Below are 22437 nucleotides of genomic sequence, written 5' to 3' on the forward strand. Positions count from 1 at the left end.
ATCCTACGTGGTGGTACTAACTCTGCTCTCTGCTCTGAACACAGGACTCTAGTGAGCCTCTCACCACTGCTCAGCTGGGCCCCACATAGGAGCAGCCCATGGTGCCCCTAGAAGACATCACTCACCAGAGATGGTCACTCTGTATTCTAAAATCCAAAGCACCAACGAACCTCGCATGGCCTGAATATGAGGGAGACCCAGCATGCACTGGTGATGCACGCATCAGTAAGTGTCACACCGGCCAGTTAGGCGGGGACAAGCAGGCATTTTTGCTTTCAGCTGGGCTGTCCTGGGTGCATGTGCGTTTGCCACACTTAGCACCTACACCATGCAAGCACACTCATGGCCCCAGAAAGGATGGCTGTCATTATGGGGGCGATTGTCTCAGAGTGAGGACCAGGGACTGGGATCAGGCCCACAAACCCAGGAGTTTGCAGCATGAAGGTGAATGCAGATTCCAGCAAAACCTCCTCCCTCCATCAGACCCAGTGAGAGAAAGTGCTGGTCCTCTCTTGCATGTGTCCCATGGGCACAGGATTCTGGAGGACACTAGCTTCCCTCTGGGGCTGGCGGCCAGCATGAGTGATGTCACTGGCTGCTGGGTAGTGGGGTGACAGCATACATCAGCCTCTAAGCGATGAGGACAAGTGTGGGCCGAGGGACCTGGGGCAGGCAGGAAGAGCACTCATCTGGGGCAGAAGTAGAGGCCAGCCGAGTCCTGGGAGGCCGGTATGCACGGGCCTGTGGCACCGCAACACAGCGGTCAGCTCTGTGCCTGGGTCACCCCTGTGCCTGGGTCACCCCCGTGCCTGGGTCACCCTCTGAAGAGAAGGAGCTGGAGAGCAGCCCCTCTGCCCGGCTTGCCCTCCTGACTCCTGGATGGTCTCTCGAGAAGCGGAATCTCGGGTCTTGGCGCCATGGCAGGTGCTATCAGACGACTCTGGTCTCCTTCCTCTCAGCTCTGTTCTCTGTGTGTGGAGTGGTTCAGTGCTATTTCCCTGCCTGTGACAGCAGAGATTAGATCTCCCCTGGTGCCAGAGCTGCCCACAGTGCACCTGGCTCACCCCTCAGGTTCTGCTCAGCTAGCACGCTCCCCCGCTGCACATCAGGGGTTCCTAGCGAGTGCTAGGCTCCTTTTTGCTCTCGCAGGACCACAGAAGGCCTCCCCCTGCCGATCCAATCCTGTGTCCCCACTCCCCGGCCAACTACCATTCATGGAAACCCAGCTCAGTCCTCAGCCCCTGAGGACACTCCCTTGACTTACTTCCCAGGCACTCTGTGTGAATTTGGACTTTGACCACAGATCCTGGTTCTGTTTCCATTCACCCCACCGCTCACAGACTGCGGGACTCCTCAGGGGAAGGGTAAGGTGTGATTTGTCCATTTTCTCTAACCTTTAGCATCTTCCATTGATATTAAATGTTCTGTTTGTGTTTGTGATGGAATTTGAAGATTTTCTTTTTCTTTTGACAATTTGTTTTTCCTTAGTAGATTGTGAAGTCACTAGAGAGGCATGCAAAAGCCTTTTACCGATCATAGTTCTAAAGACCATGCAGGAAAGTGTGAAGTACGCCCATTGAGGCCAGTTATAAAACCCAGAAGCAAACTAGAGCATCCTTCCTAGAGGTGTCAAATCCCTCCTCGCCTTAGGGTTGAGTATGGGGGATTCCTCTGCAGGTATCAGGAGGTACGCGTGGGGCAGATGGCGCCTCTATCCTGTGCTCCGTGTGCTGCCGGGCTGGCTTGGGGTGCAGCAAACTCTCCAGGGGCCTATTAATCAAGCCCTGGGAGACAGCTTCTCCAGTTCTGAGGGATTAAGCAAGAGGATAGGGCAGCTCTATTTTTTTTTTTTTTTAATTTTTATTAACTGTGTTCCTAAGCCTGGCTTGTAGTCAGGTTCAGGCATGGAGGGCATCTGCGGCTTGCACTATAATTTATTGCTACTTGCCTTAATCCCGGAATCCCATCCCACTCCGGTCCAGGCCTGGAAGGCAGAACCTTTCCTCAGCCAGGAGCATGAGGCCTGGTTGTTGTGGAGATGCCTGCCCTCCCCTTTGGCATGGGCTGGAAAGCTGCCTGCACTCCACTCTTGAAGGCAAAAGTGTTGAAGGAAGGAGGAGACTTTACTTGCCAGTCATTTCATCTTTGGCACCAGTTACCTAATGACAGAACCCAATGCGCTCCCCTGGTGGGAGGTGTGTTTTCATCCCATTTGTCGCATCCATTAGACAAAAGACAGAGAATGTGTCTCACGCATCACTTCATTCCCTTCCATGAGCGCAGGGTAAGTGACTAAGAAAGGGTAACTATATGGATAAATGAACTTAGATCAACCTCAACTATTTTTCTGGGACTCAGTACTGAGATGGTGAACTTTTATAAGATACGTAAGTTCAAAGTGCCTCACAAACGCCGTCTGCACCATGACTAAAGGAGGAGGTATTATCCCATTTCACAGACACAGGTGGTGCAAGCATGGGACCATGCAGTGGAGTGGTGCTTTGGGTTCAAGCCAGGTCTGCCTGTGAGTGCATTTTCCTCCTCAAAGACTTGCTTATCCTCTCATGTCCAGAGAAGAGAGTCTGCTTTGAGTGCACACGAGCATGACTGTCAGTCCCGAGGCTGCACATTGCAGTGCCTGGCAGTGTGCGGGTCCCGCTAGGTGGTGAGATCTTTGAAGACATACAGGCTCCTGCAGCTCTTGGATGCTCCTGAGTCTACTCTGATTGGGTGGAGCAGGTAGACAAGAAGGGCTCCTGGAGTTCCAGAAGGAAGCAATTGTGATGTCTGATGCCCAGAACCGTGGTCAGAAAGGGGCACCGAATGACGGGGCAGGGGAGGAGCCTTGATGGACAGAGACATGGGTGTCTGAGATGGTCACCAGGAATGTTCCTGTCTGGTTCCCAAGAACATGAACCCAGCAGGGAGAGGAAGGAGACTGAGCATCTCCTGCAGCCAGCATCACTCAGGGATGAACTCGGGTGCAGTTTGGAGAAAAGCCACACCATCAGCTGGCCTTCCCCAGGGAGTGTTGCAAGTCCTGGGCTTGCAGTGGTGGCCTGAACTCAGGAAGGCTTCACGGGAAGCTGTGGGGAAGGAGTAATGTTGGAATTAATCATAAAAATGATTATGGAATTTGAGACATAATCCCATGTGGCAAAATGTTTCAGTGGGCAAGTTGGAACTAGAGGCATTATTCTTGGTCTCTTACTGTTAATCACAATGTGATTTGTTTGCTCAATATAAGTACAGAGTATTTCTCCTATTTGTATAGTCCCATTCTAGGCAAAAAAAAAAAAAAAAAAAAAAAAGGAAAGAAAAAAAAGAAAAGTCATTAATGAAATGTTCTGTGAATACAAGGCATTTCGTGGTATTCTTGCCAGTGGTCCCCCAATCCTTCTTGATCAGTATTACCACCGTTTGACAGTCCAGAAATATAAGCCTTAACACAGTTGAGTATCTTGCCCAGTTATCACAGAAGACAGCAGTTAGAGTACATTTACAAGCAAGTCTTTCTAAAACTTAACCCTAAATCTGTTTGAAATTTAAGAAAGAAAAAGGCTGGGCGTGGTGGCTAATGCTTGTAATCCCAGCACTTTGGGAGGCCGAGGCAGGCGGATCACGAAGTCAACAGATCAAGACCAGCCTGGCCAACACGGTGAAACCCCGTCTCTGCTAAAAATACAAAAATTAGCCGGGCATGGTGGTGTGCACCTGTAATCCCTTACTTGGGAGGCTGAGGCAGGAGAATTGCTTGAACCCGGGAGGTGGAGGTTGCAGTGAGCTGAGATCGTGCCGTTGCATTCCAGCCTGGTGACAGAGTGAGACTCCGTCAAAAAAGAAATAAAGAAAGAAGGAAAGAAGGAAAGAAGGAAAGAAGGAAAGAAAGAAAGAAAGAAAGAAAGAAAGAAAGAAAGAAAGAAAGAAAGAAAGAAGAAGGAAGAAAAGAAAGAAGAAAGAAGAAGGAAGAAGGAAGAGAGAGAAAGAAAGAAAGAGAAAGAAAGAGAAAGAAAAGGAAGGAAGGAAGGAAGGAAGGAAGGAAGGAAGGAAGGAAGGAAGGAAGGAAGGACACAAAACCTTCAATGGGCTTACATTCTGACTGAGGGATGAAAATGAGTGCCTAAGACGTGATGGCACCATAAGAAGAATAAGACACCGAAGAGCTGGCAAGTTACCCAGCGATGAGTTTGAGGGCAGTGCGACTCTCCGCGGGACCTGGGCAACCAGTACGGTGAGGGGAGGGCAGAGCATCCACGCATCTGCCTAAAGAGCAGCTTCTCTGCTTTCAGACACCTCACAGGGACAGATCGGAAACAGCTCTCTGAAGCCTGTCCCCTGTCAACAGTGGGCTGGGCCGAGGCAGGGCTACCTGGGAGGTGTGCTGAGGCCTGGGGTAGGCCGTGGGGCCAGGGTGTATGGATCTGAGGCTGTAACAAATGGAGGTAGTAGGTAGACCTAGAAATCACGTGGGCCAGAGAGGCTCCCAGAAAGTCGCGATGGTATGTGTATCTGTGGAAGGACTGACCTTACCAAGAGAAGCCCAGATGGGAGGCAAGGGGTGGATAAAGGCATCGGAGGGAGGCCTGGGAAAGTCCTGGAGAATTGTTGAGAATATTTATAGACGGGGCACAGAGGCAGTGAGCAGGCTTGCTCGGGAAGGACTCACGAGTGTGGAAGCTTTGACCGTTTAGGACTTGGCAGACTAGGCAGGCATGAGTTTAGGTCATATGAAAAACAGTGGGGACTTTGGCAGCGTTAGAGCAAGCCCTGTGCAGCACCTCAGGAGCTTCAGCCTCCGGAGAGATGAGCTTCCTGGAGGAGCGTGTTGGAATTCCATAGGTGCCACCTAACACAGCACGGCACCAGGGAAAGCAACCTCTGCACGGAAACCACCCCGGCAAAAAATGCCCGCAAGCCAGGCCTCATTTGCATTCTTCTTTTAAAAATAACAACACTGGGAGGCCAAGGTGGGTGGATCAACTGAGGTCAGAAGTTTGAGACCAGCCTGACCAACATGGTAAAACCCCATCTCTATTAAAAATACAAAATTAGCCGGGCATGGTGGTGTGTTCTTGTAATCCCAGTTATTCAGGAGGCTGAGGCAGGAGAAGCACTTGAACCTGCGAGGCAGAGGTCGCAGTGAGCTGAGATGGCGCCATTGCACTCCGGCCTGGGCAACAAGGACAATCTCAAAACAAAACAAAACAAAAAACAGTGGTGTGTTTTGCTGTTGTTTTGTTTTACTATTATCTCTATGTAAGAGGTTATCTTACACAGTTATCTCTATGGTAATATTGAAAGAAATAAACCTAAGGTCCTCCAGGATCAAGATAGTATCCTAAGTGAGAATGTGTAAGCACTTTCTTCTACCAATTCCTCCAGTTATTTCCTGCTGAAATAACTCAACTAGCAGAAAAGGCAAAATTATATCTCACAGTGAGTAACCATAAAAAATTGAACACTGACCTATGAAGTATCTGACAGATTTCATCTCAGCTCTCAGGATGAATGAACCAGGCAACTCTATGTGAATGTTTGCAAAGAACGAGATCACAGAATGGAAAGGCTACAAAGCCCGAAGAGCAGCACCAGTGTAAACACTTCTTTTTAAATGTCAGACCGGTAATGTACCGACACTGGAACAAGGTCTGAGAGAGGCATATCTCACACTTGAGTGTGAAAACCCAATCATCACATTCATAAACCACAAAAACATCCAGCATGACCTTTTTGGAGATGAAGTTTCACTCTTGCGCCCAGGCTGCAGTGCAATGGCGCGATCTCGCCTCACTGCGATCTCCGCCTCCGGGATCCAAGTGATTCTCCTGCCTCAGCCTCCCAAGTGGTTGGAATTACAGACATGCACCAGCACGCCCAGCTAATTTTTGTATTATTAGTGGAGACAGCGTTTTGCCATGTTGGCTAGGCTGGGCTTGAAGTCCTGACCTCAGGTGATCCACCCTTCTTGGCCTCCCAAGGTGCTGGGGTTAGAGGCGTGAGCCACCAGGCCCACCCCAGTGTGAACATTTAAAGCAAATGGATTCCGGTCATTGAACAAAGATACCATGGGGAGGAGAAAAGAAGAGTTAAAAGAGAGAAAAAACGACTTCATCAATAATAACCACAACCCAAAATCACGTGTTTTGAGAGAGGAAAAGGTGGTGGGACGTGGTGGAACAGCCGCACGCTGCTGCAGAAAGCAGTCATCTCAAGAAGGGGTGAGTGGACAAAAGGCGTGATGACTGAAGTAAATGGCACACTGGAGAGTGAAAAAAACAAATTATTGAATTAGTTCAAAGGAATCTCTTGAAGCTCAGATGAAAGTGGTAAACAGAGGAAGAATATGAATGACACAGAGACTCCCAAGAGTCCTAATACATGGCTATTAGAAATTCCATAGGAACAGAACTGAACAGATGGAGGAAGGCTAGAAATAACTGTTTCTCTGAACTAACGGCCTGAGTTTTCTGACTGAATGAGCTCACTAAATGTTGATTAAGGTAATTCAAGAAAATACTGAAAACTGGGCAGCACCTGCTGACATTTCTGAGTTTCATCTACACAGAAAAATGTTTTTTAACCAGCCAAAGAGGAGACAAAATTGTTTTTTTTTAAACTAACAGAGAAAATGACTTTCTCAACTAAAATATGGAAAATTAGAAAACATGGAGTAATATTTACAGAGTTTGAAAATTATTAAGGCTCTAGAATACCTTAGTCTTCATTATATGTAAAGAAACGAGATATTTCTGATGCAAAGTCTCAGAAAAAAACTTCCTAGCACTTGTCTGTCCTCTCTGGGCTGGGGTCAAAAATGCTCCAGAAAAGCCTGCCTCAAATGGAAACTGATACAGCACAGCTCAAGGCAGTAAAAGATGTGGTATGGAATACAGTTTGCCAAAATAGGGCATTCCTACTACTGGGTAATAGAGGAGAATTTTAAATTATATACAAATGAATATTTTTATTTTCTTTTTTTTTTTAGCTTTTTAATCTATTTAATGTTTTATTTATTTTTTTAATTTATTTTTTTATTATTATTATACTTTAAGTTCTAGGGTAAATGTGCATAACGTGCAGGTTTGTTACATATGTATACTTGTGCCATGTTGCTGTGCTGCACCCATCAACTCGTCAACACCCATCAACTCGTCATTTACATCAGGTATAACTCCCAATGCAATCCCTCCCCCCTCCCCCCTCCCCATGATAGGCCCCGGTGTGTGATGTTCCCCTTCCTGAGTCCAAGTGATCTCATTGTTCAGTTCCCACCTATGAGTGAGAACATGCGGTGTTTGGTTTTCTGTTCTTGTGATAGTTTGCTAAGAATGATGGTTTCCAGCTGCATCCATGTCCCTACAAAGGACACAAACTCATCCTTTTTTATGGCTGCATAGTATTCCATGGTGTATATGTACCACATTTTCTTAATCCAATCTGTCACTGATGGACATTTGGGTTGATTCCAAGTCTTTGCTATTGTGAATAGTGCCACAATAAACATACGTGTGCATGTGTCTTTATAGCAGCATGATTTATAATCCTTTGGGTATATACCCAGTAACGGGATGGCTGGGTCATATGGTACTTCTAGTTCTAGATCCTTGAGGAATTGCCATACTGTTTTCCATAATGGTTGAACTAGTTTACAGTCCCACCAACAGTGTAAAAGTGTTCCTATTTCTCCACATCCTCTCCAGCACCTGTTGTTTCCTGACTTTTTAATGATTGCCATTCTAACTGGTGTGAGATGCTATCTCATTGTGGTTTTGATTTGCATTTCTCTGATGGCCAGTGATGATGAGCATTTTTTCATGTGTCTGTTGGCTGTATGAATGTCTTCTTTTGAGAAATGTCTGTTCATATCCTTTGCCCACTTTTTGATGGGGTTGTTTGTTTTTTTCTTGTAAATTTGTTTGAGTTCTTTGTAGGTTCTGGATATTAGCCCTTTGTCAGATGAGTAGATTGCAAAAATTTTCTCCCATTCTGTAGGTTGCCTGTTCACTCTGATCGTAGTTTCTTTTGCTGTGCAGAAGCTCTTTAGTTTAATGAGATCCCATTTGTCAATTTTGGCTTTTGCTGCCATTGCTTTTGGTGTTTTAGACATGAAGTCTTTGCCCATGCCTATGTCCTGAATGGTACTACCTAGGTTTTCCTCTAGGGTTTTTATGGTATTAGGTCTAACATTTAAGTCTCTAATCCGAATATTTTTATTTTCATAGCAATGTATTTTTCCATGAATTCAAAAAGCTGGTCAGGAGTGGTGGCACACACCTGTAATCTCAGCACTTTGGAAGGCCGAGGCAGATGGATCACTTGAGGTCAGGAGTTCGAGACCAGCCTGGCCAATATGGTGAAACCCCATCTCTATTAAAAATACATTTTTTAAAAAAATTAGCTGGGTGCAGTGGTGGGCACTTGTAATCCTAGCTACTTGGGAGGTTGAGGCAGGAGAAGCACTTGAACACAGGAGGTGGAGGTTGCAGTGAGCCAAGATTGCACCACTGCACTCCAGCCTGGGCGACAGAGGGAGACTCTGTCTCAAAAAAAAAAAAAAAAAAAAAATTGTAAGGAACGATATTCCACAAGGACACGTTTATGTGGAAAACTGAAATGTGAAAGTCACGAGCATTAATTAAATAATATTGAATAACAAAACCAGCAAGAGTTAGAGTAATGTTAAATGACTGGTTTTAATGTTTTTGTGAGCCTTCATGCAAATGTTAAGAAATAATTCTCTAAGTGTCGATTGGGGTCTTGGTTGCAGAAAACAATTCGGGTTAGTAGATTAATACACAAAGGGATTATTAAGGGATAAGCTCATAGAATTCTTGGGAGGGTTGAAGAAACAGAGCACAGGCTAAGCCTCTAGGAGCAACAAACATCCTACACCACACAGTAAACCAGGTCGCCACAGGAGCTGCTGCCCTCGCCATGATGAGAAACTCTGGTCCAGTGTAATGACCTCCCTGTAGGCGTTGGCTCAAGAACCATGAAGGTCCAGTGCTTCCCTCTATACCCAGGTAAACTCCTGTCCATGCAAAAGTCTCACATGGGTTCAGAAAATAGGCAGACCCTAAACCCCATGTCTTCTTCCTGGGAGGCTGAAAAAATAATTTTTTGAATTTGTAGTGGAAAAGCATAGCTGGCCCTGGAGGCAAATATTGGAATGTTCACAAGGGTGCTCCTAAGATTCAGGGTCGTTGAAATGACAGATAATCATGACAAAAGACATCATGCATACCAGTGAGTTGATAACTTAGAACTAAACTGCCGTAGTAACACAACAGAATCTGGTAAGTCAATGGAATTTGGGGAACAAAAGACTCAGGAGTTCCTATATTAGGAATGAGTCCATGTAAAGTAGCCACTTCCGATGTTTACTTAGGATAAAGTGTGCTAATATTTTTAATGTCATTTAAAACCAAACATCTTCAATTCCTTTAACTAAAGTGCTGTTGATTGTTTATTGAATTGCTGATAAAATTAAAACGACTTTTCATGAACAACAAATACATGTTAAGTAAGAAGAAAGGACATGTTAACCACCAAAGTTTATATCAACAGTGGTAAGCCATGTTGATAGTACGTTCCCTTGATAGGACCTGATGAAGATGTCGCTTTACCTCTGTGGTCTTTCTCCCCAAAACCCATAACCAAAATATAGTCATGAGAAACACACTTGACAAAATCAAATTAAGGAACATTCTAACAAACACTTAACCAGTACCCCTCCTACTTGTCAAGGCCACAAAAAGACAAGAAAGGTCAGCAACTCTCGCTTACCAGGAGTGCCTATGGAGACTTGATGTCTAAAGGGAATGTTGTGCTCCGGATGAGATCTTAGCACAGACAGGGGGCATCAGGTTACAAGAGGATCTGAGTAAAGGGTGGGCTGTAGTTAATAATAATGTACCAATATTGCGCCATTAGCTTTAAGAAATGTCTCTAAGGTAGGATGTTAATAAAATGGGACACTAAACATGGAAATATATATATATACACACACACATACATATATACATATATGCACACATATACACACATATATACATATATGCACATATATACACACACATATATACATATATACACATATATATACACACCTAGATATATATCTAGATACGTATATATGTACATATATACATATATATAGAGAGAGAAAGAGAAACAGAGAAAGAACTCTCTGTACTACATTTACCATTTTTTCTGGAAACTTAAAATTATTCTAAAATAAACACTTTATTAGAAATAAGCACTCAACTATTAATAAAAGTACATACACATAACAAACGGAAGATAATGAATTGCAGGTGCTATGGAGCAGAGTAAGGCTAGAGCAAGTGAGAAGGAAGGCATGCTATTTCAGAGAGGTGGTCGGGGAGGCCTCTGCTCTGGTGACATGTGAGTAGAGAGTGGATGGAGAGGAAGCAAGCCCTACGTCTACTGAAGGGAAAGCACTCAGAGAGAGGAAACAGTAAGCGCAAAGACGCTGAGACAGAAATGTGCTTGGCAAACTTGAAGAACAGCAAGACCAGCGTGGCTGGTAACTGACGAGAGGTAAGTGGGAAAGGGGTAAACGTGGGTTGTAAATCTCAGTGAGGCTTCGATGCCTCATCCTAAGTGAAATGAAGACCATTAATATGATAGGCTTCAATTTTAAAAGACTTGTTTTGGCTTATTTGACAGAACAGGCTGTCCTTGAGCAAGAGTGGGTTCACAGATACTAAGGAGAAGGCTATTTTATTTGTCAAGTTGAGAAAGGTGAGGGTGGTGTAGACCAGGGTGGTCATGGAGAAGCAGTCAGAATTCTGATATAGTGTAAGACCAGAGGATTAGCTTAAACTGACTTATGGAGAAAAAGCAAAAGGTAGGCAGTAAAATTCTCCACTAGTGGCCTCACTGAGGAATAGTGAAAGGAGGGAGGTAGCAAGTATAGGAAATGAGACAGGAGACAGCATGGATAGAACTTACTTCCAAGGGCCTAGGAAGTCTCAGAAAGGATGGAGACACAGTGCTCTGAAGAAAACGATTGTGGAACAAGGTTACCAACTGCACCTTTATGCTGTGTGGACGTTGTATGAGCTGTAGTAGAGAACAACCCCAGCACTTCTTAGGGCAATAGAGAAATACATGTGTTCAGAGAAAAGCTAAGTTTTGTTTAGAACAAGTGAGTGAAGGGAATTTTCAAATAAGAGATTTACCACATAGATTATTTTGCCGATGAGGGTTTGCAATCCATGGAGCAGAGTGGAAGGACTAGGGTGATGAAGGCTTGTTGAGAGATTGAGTAGGATTAAGTAAAAGAGAAAACTCAGTGAGAGTCTGCATGAGGAGTGCCTCGGGCTTCTTGTTATGACAACCTAAAGAGGGGTATACAGCATGATGAAATTATTCCTAATGGTCTGCTAGGAGCAAGAGAAAAATCAGTTCCAATTATCTCTTTTCTGGGACTGGTCTCTTAGGCTCTTTATAGTGGTGAGGCATAATTGAATTATATGTCCTTCAGAATTAAATAGCATCCCTTGCAAGTTACCTGGAAACTTTTGACAGATACATATCAAATTCCTTGAGTCCTAGACAGTCATGTATAATAACAAAGAAATGTATAATAACATGTATTATACATTTGGTGGTCACACCAATCTGCTAGCTATGAAATTTCAGCTGCCTATTCCGTGAGATCTGGCAACGGCTACTGACTGTAATGATAATGTAATTCTCATCTTTCTTCATTTCTACATGTCTCTTTTTCCTTAATCTGATTTTAAAATGCCCTTGGTTTGCAGAAGTTTGCCTGACTTTTCCTTGTTCTTCCCGGAAGATAGAAGTCTTTCATGTGTACTCTTACATCAGAAAGAATGGATCCTTGGTTAGGTCCAAGGGACGGGAATTTTCTGTTCCTTCCCACTTAATTTAAGGTTTTTATTTTGCAAGAGAAAAGGTAAGGGGAGCAGTCAGTGGTCCCTGCCCATCTCAGAGCAGCAGTCAGTGCTTTCCTGACAGTCCACTAAGCGGGGCTCACTATGTCTGCTTCCCAGATCTCTGTGCTTTCTGTGCATCTGGTAGAGGTTCGATGAAAGAAGCTTGCCAGTGATTGAAAGCTTGCTTGCTGACTGTGATCTTGATCATTTCAAATGCTCTGTATATGCATGGTTGATCTTCAAAAGATGTGTACAGTTTGGGGGATGACTTTTTCTTACCCATTTTTGTGGTTGCCTACTTTACCTACTTTGCCAAAAATGAAAGAATTCTGTCTATTCTTGGAGGGACTTTTTATTCTGTGGAATTTAGTTCACTTGGTTGTCTTCATCTTCAGCTCTCATATCAGTTTAAGAAAAGTTATGATTGTGTAGATTATCCAGCTTTATCATGTTTTTAAGTGTAGGTGGTATTTTATTGCATTTTTATACTTTTTTTTTTTTTTTTTGAGACAGAGTCTTGCTCTGTCGCCAGGCTGGAGTGCAGTGGCACGAAATTGGCTCACTGCAAACTCCGCCTCCCAGGTTTAAGCGATTCTCCTGCCTCAGTCTCTCAAGTAGCTGAGACTACAGGCACACACCACCACACCTGGCTAATTTTTGTATTTTTAGTAGAGACGGGGTTTTACCATGTTGGCCAGGCTGGTCTTGATCTCTTGACCTTGTAATCTGCCCACCTTGGCCTCCCAAAGTGCTGGGATTATAGGCATGAGTCACAGTGCCTGGCCACAGTTTTATACATTTTAAGCAGAAGTAGGAACTTCTTAACTAAAATTTAGAGGATATCAAAAATACATGGAAAATACAAAGAGAGGCTGAAAACACAGGTCATACAATGTGAAGGTATAAAGTGATTAAAGTCCATTAGGAGAGGCAAATAAGAATGGAGAAGACAAAAAATTTGAAGACTATAGCTAATAATATTTTCAAAACAAACAAAAGGTAACAAACCAAAAATTCAAAGTGCATACACTCTAAGCAGAACAAAAGAAAAGAACATGAAGCTACTAAAAAGGAAAAGCTTAAAAGTTGTTAGAGGGGTGCATGTTGTCTTCAAAAAAGCAACAGTTAGACTGTCAGTTGACTTCTCAAATATAAAAGAATTAAAAAGACAGTGGAATGATATCTTCAAAGTGTTTAAATAAAAGTTTTCCTAGAACGCAAGTGTTTAAAAAGTTCTCTTTGAAGACTGAGGAAAAATACCCTCAAAAACCAAAGACAGGCTTACCTTCCAGTTGAGGTAAGCTAAAGATAACAGCAGATTTTAAAACTATTTCCAAATTGACTTTTCAAACAAACATAATGATGTTAGTAAAAATAGTGGACTAAGACCTCCAAAACTTCACAATACATAAAAGGAATTTCTAAAATGGCAAAAATCGTCCAAATTAACTTATGCAGAACTTCAGAAAATTGCCTGTGGCTTCCTGGGGACTGTTTATAAATTAAGAAAAATAGCTAAATCTTGATAAGAACAGCAAGCAAGCCTTGTGGCATTTGACTTTCCCTAGTTGCATCTCTTGCTGTCCATCTGAGAGATACCATTGAAAAATAACAGCCCACATTGCTATGAAAGCTTCACAACACCTGAAGGAGCAGTATTGTGTTGTAACTTCTTCAAAATCACATCCCTAAATAAGTCTCATTATAATTCTCATTATGGCACCTGTCTAATGGTTTCCACAAAGACCTGACTTACAGAGGTAACTCAGAGCTCACCCAGTATAAACAGCCATCTCCTTGGTGCACACTTTTGTTAACGCAAGTTACAGGTAAGTGTTTTAAGTTGGTGGTTGCCAGAGGTGACGAATGAGAGTCGATGAAACCAATAAGCTAACTACAGTTCCTAAAATGAAAAAGCTGGAAGATGGACCCTTCACAGGGGCATAGAAAAGCTCTGACATGATGTACTCTTGAGACTCTATTAAGTCTCAGAAATGGCTAGGGCTGTGTTCAGGCTCAGGCAAGACCTGAGAATGCCCTAGACTCATGATTCTAGCTGACTCGGAGACTCTGCATGGGCAGGAAGTGAAGGCTAAGGTGGAGTTGTAAATTGCTTTGCTGAGTGTTAAGTATACACACTGAACCCCTAGGCAAAAATTTGGAGATTTATTGATTTCATGCATTTAAGGAGACGTCTGTCTAATCATTAGCTGACCACTAAGCTAATCGAGTAAAGGTTTCAGTGACCACACTTTATAAAAAGTACAGACTTTAAAGAATTAGTTCAGAAAAATCACCAATCGAACAAACCACTACAACTACAATAAGCAACATCACAACAAACCCCGTGGAGGGGGGGAGATCTTACTTCTCGAATTGCTGCATGAAACTTTCCAGGGTTCAATAGCAACAAAATATATGAGACAGGCAAAGAAAAAGAAGGTGTAACCCAGAGCTAAGGAAAAAAGCAAGGAATCGAAATGGTCTCTAAGGAATCTGATACTGTTTTTCTTAGACAAAGACTTTAAATCAGCTATTTAAAATATGTTCAAAGAACTAAGTAAAACCATGTCTAAAGAACTATAGGAAAGTATGAGAGTTATGCCTTACCAAATAGAGAATATCAATAAAGAGATAGACGTCATGCAATGTAGATTCTGGAATTGAAAGTGTAATAGCAGGCCTTCTTTATGAGAAATACTACAGGGAGTCTTTCAGGCTCAGATAAAAGATACAAGAGAGTATCTTAAATTCACATTAAGAAATAAAGGTGCCCATTAAAGATAACTACACAGATAAATATAAAAAGTAAGTATTAATACCGTTTTAGATCAGATGATTTGAAAGATAATGACATAAAGTAGTAATAATTGGTTTCTGTTGATGGGCCCACATATATAAAATGTAATTTGTGACACTAACAGCATACAGAAAAGGAGCTATGTAGAAGCAAAGTTTTGTATACTACTGAAATTAAGTTGGAACCAATCTAAATTAGATTTTTATAAATTAATAATTAATTATACAAATGGCCAATGAACACATGAAAAGATTATCAACTTCATTAGTCATTAGAGAAATGAAAATAAAAACCATAATGAGATTGCACTTCATTACTGCTAGGATAGCTACACTTAGTTATAATATAGCTATTATATAGTTACTCTATAACTTTTTTAGGCTTATACTCAAGATAACTTAAAAAATATGTCCAAATGAAAACATGTACATGGTAGCATTATTTATTACAGCCAAAATGGAAATAGCTCAAATGTCCATCAACTGATGAATGACAAACAAAATGTGATATATCCATACAATGGAATATTATTCAGACATAGAACAATGGAGTACTGATGCATGTGACAACACAGATTAACTTTGAAAATGTTATAGTAACTTTAAAGAGCCAGCCACAGTGGCCACATAATGTATAATTTCATTTACATGAAATTTCCATAGTAGGTAAGTTTGTAGAGACAGAATATGGATGAGTGGTGCCAAACCATCTATAATGGCAGAACTCAGGCAGGTTTCATGGAGAATATACAACTGTGTGGAGATAAGATAATGATGTCTTTTGCTGCTGCAAAAAGACCCAGAAATCACTATCAAATGTCCCCATAGGAAGGACAGGAGCCCACTCTGAGTAGATACTGATCTAAGAGCAACCAGCATAAACTTTAATTTATAAGTGAGCTTTTTTTTAAAGGCCATCCTAACTCCCAGAAACTTCAACATTGCTTTCTAAGAATTCAAAACTCCTTGGTAAGAAAAATAGATATAAAATGCAAATGTAGCCAGCTATAAATTATAGAGTAAGTAAAAAAGAAGGTTCTGATTCAGGGTTAAGAAGTCCATGGGACTCAGATCTCAGAGCTACGGAGGTGACCCCACAGAGAGGCAACTTTGATAATAGCAGCAGAGAGAATTCTTCAGTGTCAAGCTAAGAAAACCACCCCTTTGATCTATGCTGCACCTTCCATCTAATGGTACAGCACGCCACCTCATTTTCCAAAAGCCCCCCCGAGGTGAATGAACTCCATACAATGATATTAGGTGATATGAGGAGACAAATGATGAAAAAATATAAAAATTAACCGAATTATATCCTGACGGATAATAAAGGCATACAATAAAATTATGGCTTAGAATATGTATATACCATATATATAAAAAATACAAAATTAAGAAAATATAAAGTCTATGAAAAATGTCAAAGGTAAAAAGTAGAAAAGCTCAGAATTTAAATCATGAAACAAATGGAGAATATGAAAAAGAGAAGATAGTGCTTAAAATGTGAAAAAATCATTTCAGAAATGAATAAATTATATGGGAATAATAAATAGGTAACACAGAAAGTACAGTAAAGGAAAACAAATAAAAGGTGGACAATAAAAAATAAAGAAATTTAAAAATGGAGAAATAATAAATGTAGAAGACAAAAAGGGAAAAGTATTATATTCTCAAAGGAAAAAAGAAGCAAAAGTAGAAAACAAAACCACAAACTATAATTCAAGAAAAATCTTTATATAGGATAAGTCTTCAGGTATATATTGAAATGCCACAGTGTGCAGCTATGAAAATCAAGCCAGAAAAAACAACACTGAAACATATTTCTGCAAACTGTAAGACCTTAAATATAAAGAAAAATGCTAGTTTACATCAAGGAAAAAAAGTCCAAATCACAAGGAAAAAAACCCAGATGTTTCAGACTTCTTGAAATCAAGATTACCTATGAGAAGACAATAGGGCACCATATCTAAGATACTGAAGAAATACAAACATAACCCAAGAATGCTATTTAGTGAAGGTAACCTACCTACAACTATGAAAGCTATGTAGAAACAGGTATAAGTTTGCATACAATTCCTTTTCTCTTTAGTTTTTTCTGTGGAATCAAGAGAGTGAGATACAGACAATCAAAATGTCAGGAAATGTTTGGCATAAAGTCTTGTGTTGAGTATTGGATATATTTAATTTATATTTAATTTTAGAACTAAAGCTCAATGATGGTGATAAAAATGTCAGAATTTATATATATATATATATATATATATGTATATGTGTATATATATAATACGTATACATAAATACATATCCAAATCCATAACACCTTAGGAAATACAAAAAATAACAGAATGTGTGGAGGGAAGATGTATGGAATATATAAAAAGCTTTCCAATTACCTACAAAGTATTAATGAGGAGCAAGGATATCACTTTGTAATAATGGGACAAGTGAAAGGAATGTGGAAGGATTATAGCTCATTTTATTATTCTTCCTACAAGGGAATCGTTAGATGTTAATCAAGAAAACAGAGGACCTAGGACATTATGTATAAAATAAAAATTTTTCTCTTTACAGCCACATTTAGGTCTACTTGGGTTCAGAAATAGCTCACATGTAGAATATATAAAAAACGTCTACAAATCAGATGAAAGGAAAACTCATAAAAATAGTCAAAATTCTACAAAGCCCATTATAAAAGAAAACAACTAAATAGATAATGAGTAGAACAAGATGATAAGCTGTACTACTCTTCAGGGAATTACAAATTAAAACAATGATTCAGTATCATTACACACACATCAGAGTGGCTAAAATGAAAAAAATCAGATAGCATCAAGTATTAACAGAAAGAATATTTAAGGAAATCATGAGTGGAAACCTCCTAAATTTAATGAGAAGCATTAAGCTACACATCCAAGAAACTAAACTACTTTAAGTGTTAATAGTATAAACTCAATGAGATCCACAACAAAAAATATTATAGTAAAATTGTCTTATAGATTACATTGTTTCCCCTCCAAAATTATATGTTGAAGTCCTAACCCCCGACCGCAGAATGTGACTGTATTTAAAGATAGCGCCCTCAAAGGGGGTAATTAGGTTAAAATGAGGCCGTTTGGGTATGTCCTAAACCAACCTGACTAGTGCTCTTATAAGAAGTACTATATAAGATTCAGGAGGGACATCAGAGATGTATGTGCACAGAGAAAAGGCCATGTGAAAATATGGTGAACTGGCGGTGTCTTCAAACTAAGGAAAGAGGTCTCATGAGAAATCCAACCTGTCAGCACATTAATCTTGAACTTGTGGTTGCTACAACTGTGAGAAACCAAATTTCCATTATTTAAGCCACCCAGTGATATTTTGTTACAGTAGATTTAGCAAACAAATTTTTTGTCAGAAGGCAAATACTGAAGGAAAATCTTAAAAGCAGAAACAAAAAGAGGCGATTTAGTTGTATACAAGGGGCCTTCAAAAGATTAACAGCTGATTTCTCAGTAGGAACCAGAGAGGCCAGATGACGGCGGGAGGACATGTTCACAGTGCTCAAAGAAAAAAACTGTCAAACAAGAGTCTTACGTCCAGCAAAATCTATTCTAAAGCAGAAGGAGTTACTACAGAAAAAGTAAAACTGAGAATTCATAACTAGCCGAACTGCCCTACAAGAAATGGTAAAGATAATCTTTCAGGCTGAAGTGAAAGAACCTTAGACAGTAACTTGAATTTATATTAAGGAGTAAAAAGCACCAAGAAAGATAGCTACATAGATAAATATAAAATACAGTATTAATATATTTTTCTTTGTAAAAATTTTTTACTCCCAAATAATTTTTGGAAGTAAACACAGCTGTATAAAACAGTAATTATAATAATATGTGGATGGAATAATAATGTATAAAAATATAATTTGTATGACAATTAAAACACAAAGGAGGAGGGAGGAAATGGACCCATATTTAAATACAGTTGAAATGAAATTATTTTAAATCTAAACTAGGTTGTTTTAGGGTAAGATGTTAGTTTAGCCTCCAGGTAAATAACAACAACAAAATAACACAAACCAACATAGTAAAAGTAACAATGGAATGTAAATAGTGGACTAGCAATTATAAATATTAGTCATAAAAAAGAAAAAAAAAACAGAGAAATCAAAGAGCAACAGCAAAAATGCCAGGTAGAAAATAAATGACAACATGCAGATGTATGTCCTACCTTCTGGGTACTTACTTTACTGCTCTAAAATCCACAGTCAAAGGCTGAGATTGTCATCATAGATTTAAAAAGATCCAATTATCTGCTGACTATAAGAGAAAGACTTTAGATTCAAAAACACAAATAGGTTGAATGTAAACAGATAGAAAATTATGCTACAGTTTGAATGTGTCCCATTTGAAACTCAATGGCTAATGTGATGATGTTAAGAGGTAAGCCCTTAAGAGGTGATGGGGCTGTGAAAGTGGGTCCTTTAAGAGATGATTAGGCCATGAGGGATCCTCCCTGGCGGATGAGATTAAAATCCTTATAAAAGAGGCTGCACACAGCATTTGGCTCTCTTGTTCTTCCACCTTCTGCCACATGAGGACACAGCAAGAAGGCCCTCACCAGACCTCAAATACTAGCCACTTAATCTTGGACTTCCCAGCCTCCAGAACTGTGAGGAAGCACATTTCTGTGGTTTGTAAATTATCCAGTCTCAGATAATTTGTCATAGCAGCACAAACAGACTAAGACATTATTCAAACAGTAACTAAAAGGGAGTTGAAGCAGAAAAATTAGTTTCAGACATAATAAATTCATAATAAATAATTGTTACTAGGAAAAAAGAATACTTTAAAAGAATAAAAGGACTGGATATCAAAAAGACATGTAAATTATTATCATATATGACTCTAACAACTGATCTCTGAATTACATGAAACAAAAACTGAAAGACTTAAAGGGAAAAACAGCAATAAATTTGGAGTCTTCAATAACCCACATTTAATAATGAATGCAACAACTAGACATAAAATAAACACACAAGTAGAGAACTTGAACAACAGGATAAACAAACTAGACCTAACACATCTCTGTAGGACATTCCACCTGAAAACGACAAAATTCACATTCTTCTTAAATGCACATAGAACATTTTCCAGGATAGACAGTAAGTAACACCATGAAACAATCTCAGTAAATATTGAAAGAATTAAGATTGTACAAAAAATGTTCTTTGAAGACAATAGAATTAAATTTTATGTCAATTACTGAAAGCAACTTGGAAAATTCACAAAAATGAGAGAAAATGTGGAAATTAAGCATACCACTCATAAATAACTAATGGATCAAAGCAGATCTCATAAGAGAAATTAGAAAATACTTTGAGATAAATGAAAACAAAAAAACACACACACAAATTTAGAGGATGCAGGTAAAACAACATTTCAAAAATATATAATAAGCAGTTGTGTGGGAACAATTTAAGTTACTTGGATGAAATGGACACATTCCCAGATGACACCAACTTCCATCTCTGACTCAAGAAAAAATCTGAATATGTATAAAAAGCAAAGAGATTGAATTAATAAGCAAAAAACCACCTCCAAAAAACAAAACAAAAAAAAACCCAACTCAGGTGCAGGTAGTTCATTAGTTGATTCTACTGAATTTTAAAGCATAAAATATAATTCTTCACACACTTTTCTCAAGTTTTTACAAACTTTTCCCAAAAATGCAAAAGGAGAAAATCATTTCCAGCCTATTATATGAGCCGGCAGCCTATTATATGAGCCGGTATTACCCTGATACCAAAACTGAATAAAGACATCAAAAGAAAAGAAACTACAGACCAATGTTTCTTTTGAATATAAATGTAAAATTTTCAACAAAATACTAGCAAATAGCATATATAAAATACGCAAAAAGGATTATACAACATGAGCAAGTGGTATTTATTTCAGAAATTCAAGACTAGTTTAACATAACAACATCAATCAATGTAATACATTGTATTCATAGACTAAAGAACAAAAACACAAGATTATTTTAATAGATACAGTAAAAGAATTTGACAAATTCATTTACCCTTTCATGATAACAAGAAAAGCCTCAACAAATTAGGAATGGAAGGGAATTTCCTTAGCCTGGTGAAGGAATCTGCATAAAACCTACAACTAACATCATATCAGTGGTGAGAAAACAACACTTTCCCCTTAAGATCAGAAACAGGATAAGGATGTCTGCTCTCACCACTTCTATTCATTATTTTATTGGAGGGTCTAGCCAGGGTAATTGGAAGAGAAAATAAATAAGTGACATTTAGATTGGAAAGAAAAGAGTAAAACTATCCCTATTCACAAATTACATAATCTTGTATGTAGAAAATTATTAGAAACTCACAAAAGCAATACTAATAAACAAGTCCAGGATGTAAGATCAATATGCAGAAATCAGTTATACTCTAAACATTAGAAGTAAACAATATCAACATGAATTTAAGAAAAGCTATTTAAAATAGCATTAAAAAGAGTGAACATTTAGGAATAAATTGAACACAAATTTCAAGGGTTGTACACTCAAAATTACAAAGCATCACTGAAAAAATTAAAAGTCAAAATAAACAGAAAGATAGCCTATGTTTATGATTGTAAAGTTTCTCTCTCTCTCTCTCTTTCTTTTCTTTGGTTTATTTTCTCTCTTTTGAGACGAAGTCTCACCATGTGGCTGAGGCTGGTCTCATACTCCTGGGCTGGAACAGCTCTCCTGCCTGGTCTCCCGAAGTTATAGGACTGCAGGAATGAGCCACTGCACCTGTCCTGGATGTAAAGTTTGACACTGTTAACATGGAAATAATCCCCAAGTTGATCAAAAGATTCAGTATTATCTCAAAGTCTTTCTTTTTTGCAGAAATTGACCAACTGATCTTAAAATTTATATGGAAACGCAAAGAATCCAGAAGAGCAGTAACAATCTTAACAAAGGTACAGTTGGAAGATGGAAGACTTATACTTTCTGATTTCTAAATGGACCACAACTCTGTAATTATCATACCCCGTGGTATTGATATAAGGATAGAAAGAAAGATCTATGGAATAGAATTGAGAGTTCAGAAATAAATATTCATGCTTATGGCCAATTGATTTTTGACAAGGATGCAAACACATTTCAATGGGGAAGAGAATAGTCTTTTAAACAAATCGTGCTAGAATAACCGGATATTCATATGCAAAAATGAAGTTGAACTCCAGCCTCACACTGTATATAAAAATAAACACAAAGTGAAGCACAGACTTAAATGTAAGAACTAAAACTATGCAACACTTAGCAGACTTAAATGTAAGAACTAAAACTATGCAACACTTAGAATAACATATAATAACATATAAGATTAAGTATTTGTGACCTTGAGTTTGGCACTTCTTTTTTAGATGAAACACTAATGCAGAGGCAACAAAAGAAAATAAGAAAAATGAGTCTTCATCAAAATTCAAAACTTGTGTACTTCAATGAACACCATTAAGGAGTTGAAAAGATAACCAACAGAATAGGAGAAAATATTTAAAAATCATATCTTTGAATGTCAGTCCAGAATAAATAAGGGGCTTTTATAATTCAACAATAATTTGCTACTTATACAGCCAACCAAGAAATCTATTATGCAACAACAACAGATAACAGCCCTTAGTGTACAAGCCACACATTACTTGCAAGTCGAAGTCCCTGTGAAGCTGGCCATGGC

The 22437-nt window shown here is 39.5% G+C and overlaps 1 non-coding gene across 1 annotated transcript; it reads right to left on the reverse strand.

Annotated features, from left to right (window-relative positions):
• Positions 1–5612: 5612 nt before the first annotated feature.
• LOC123568190 (small nucleolar RNA U13) lies at positions 5613–5716 on the reverse strand. The gene has a single exon (XR_006691407.1). It is a non-coding gene; the product is annotated as a small nucleolar RNA U13 (small nucleolar RNA).
• Between the last annotated feature and the right edge of the window lie 16721 nt (positions 5717–22437).

The sequence above is a fragment of the Macaca fascicularis genome, chromosome 12, assembly GCF_037993035.2.
Source record: "Macaca fascicularis isolate 582-1 chromosome 12, T2T-MFA8v1.1".
Classification (NCBI taxonomy): domain Eukaryota; kingdom Metazoa; phylum Chordata; class Mammalia; order Primates; family Cercopithecidae; genus Macaca; species Macaca fascicularis.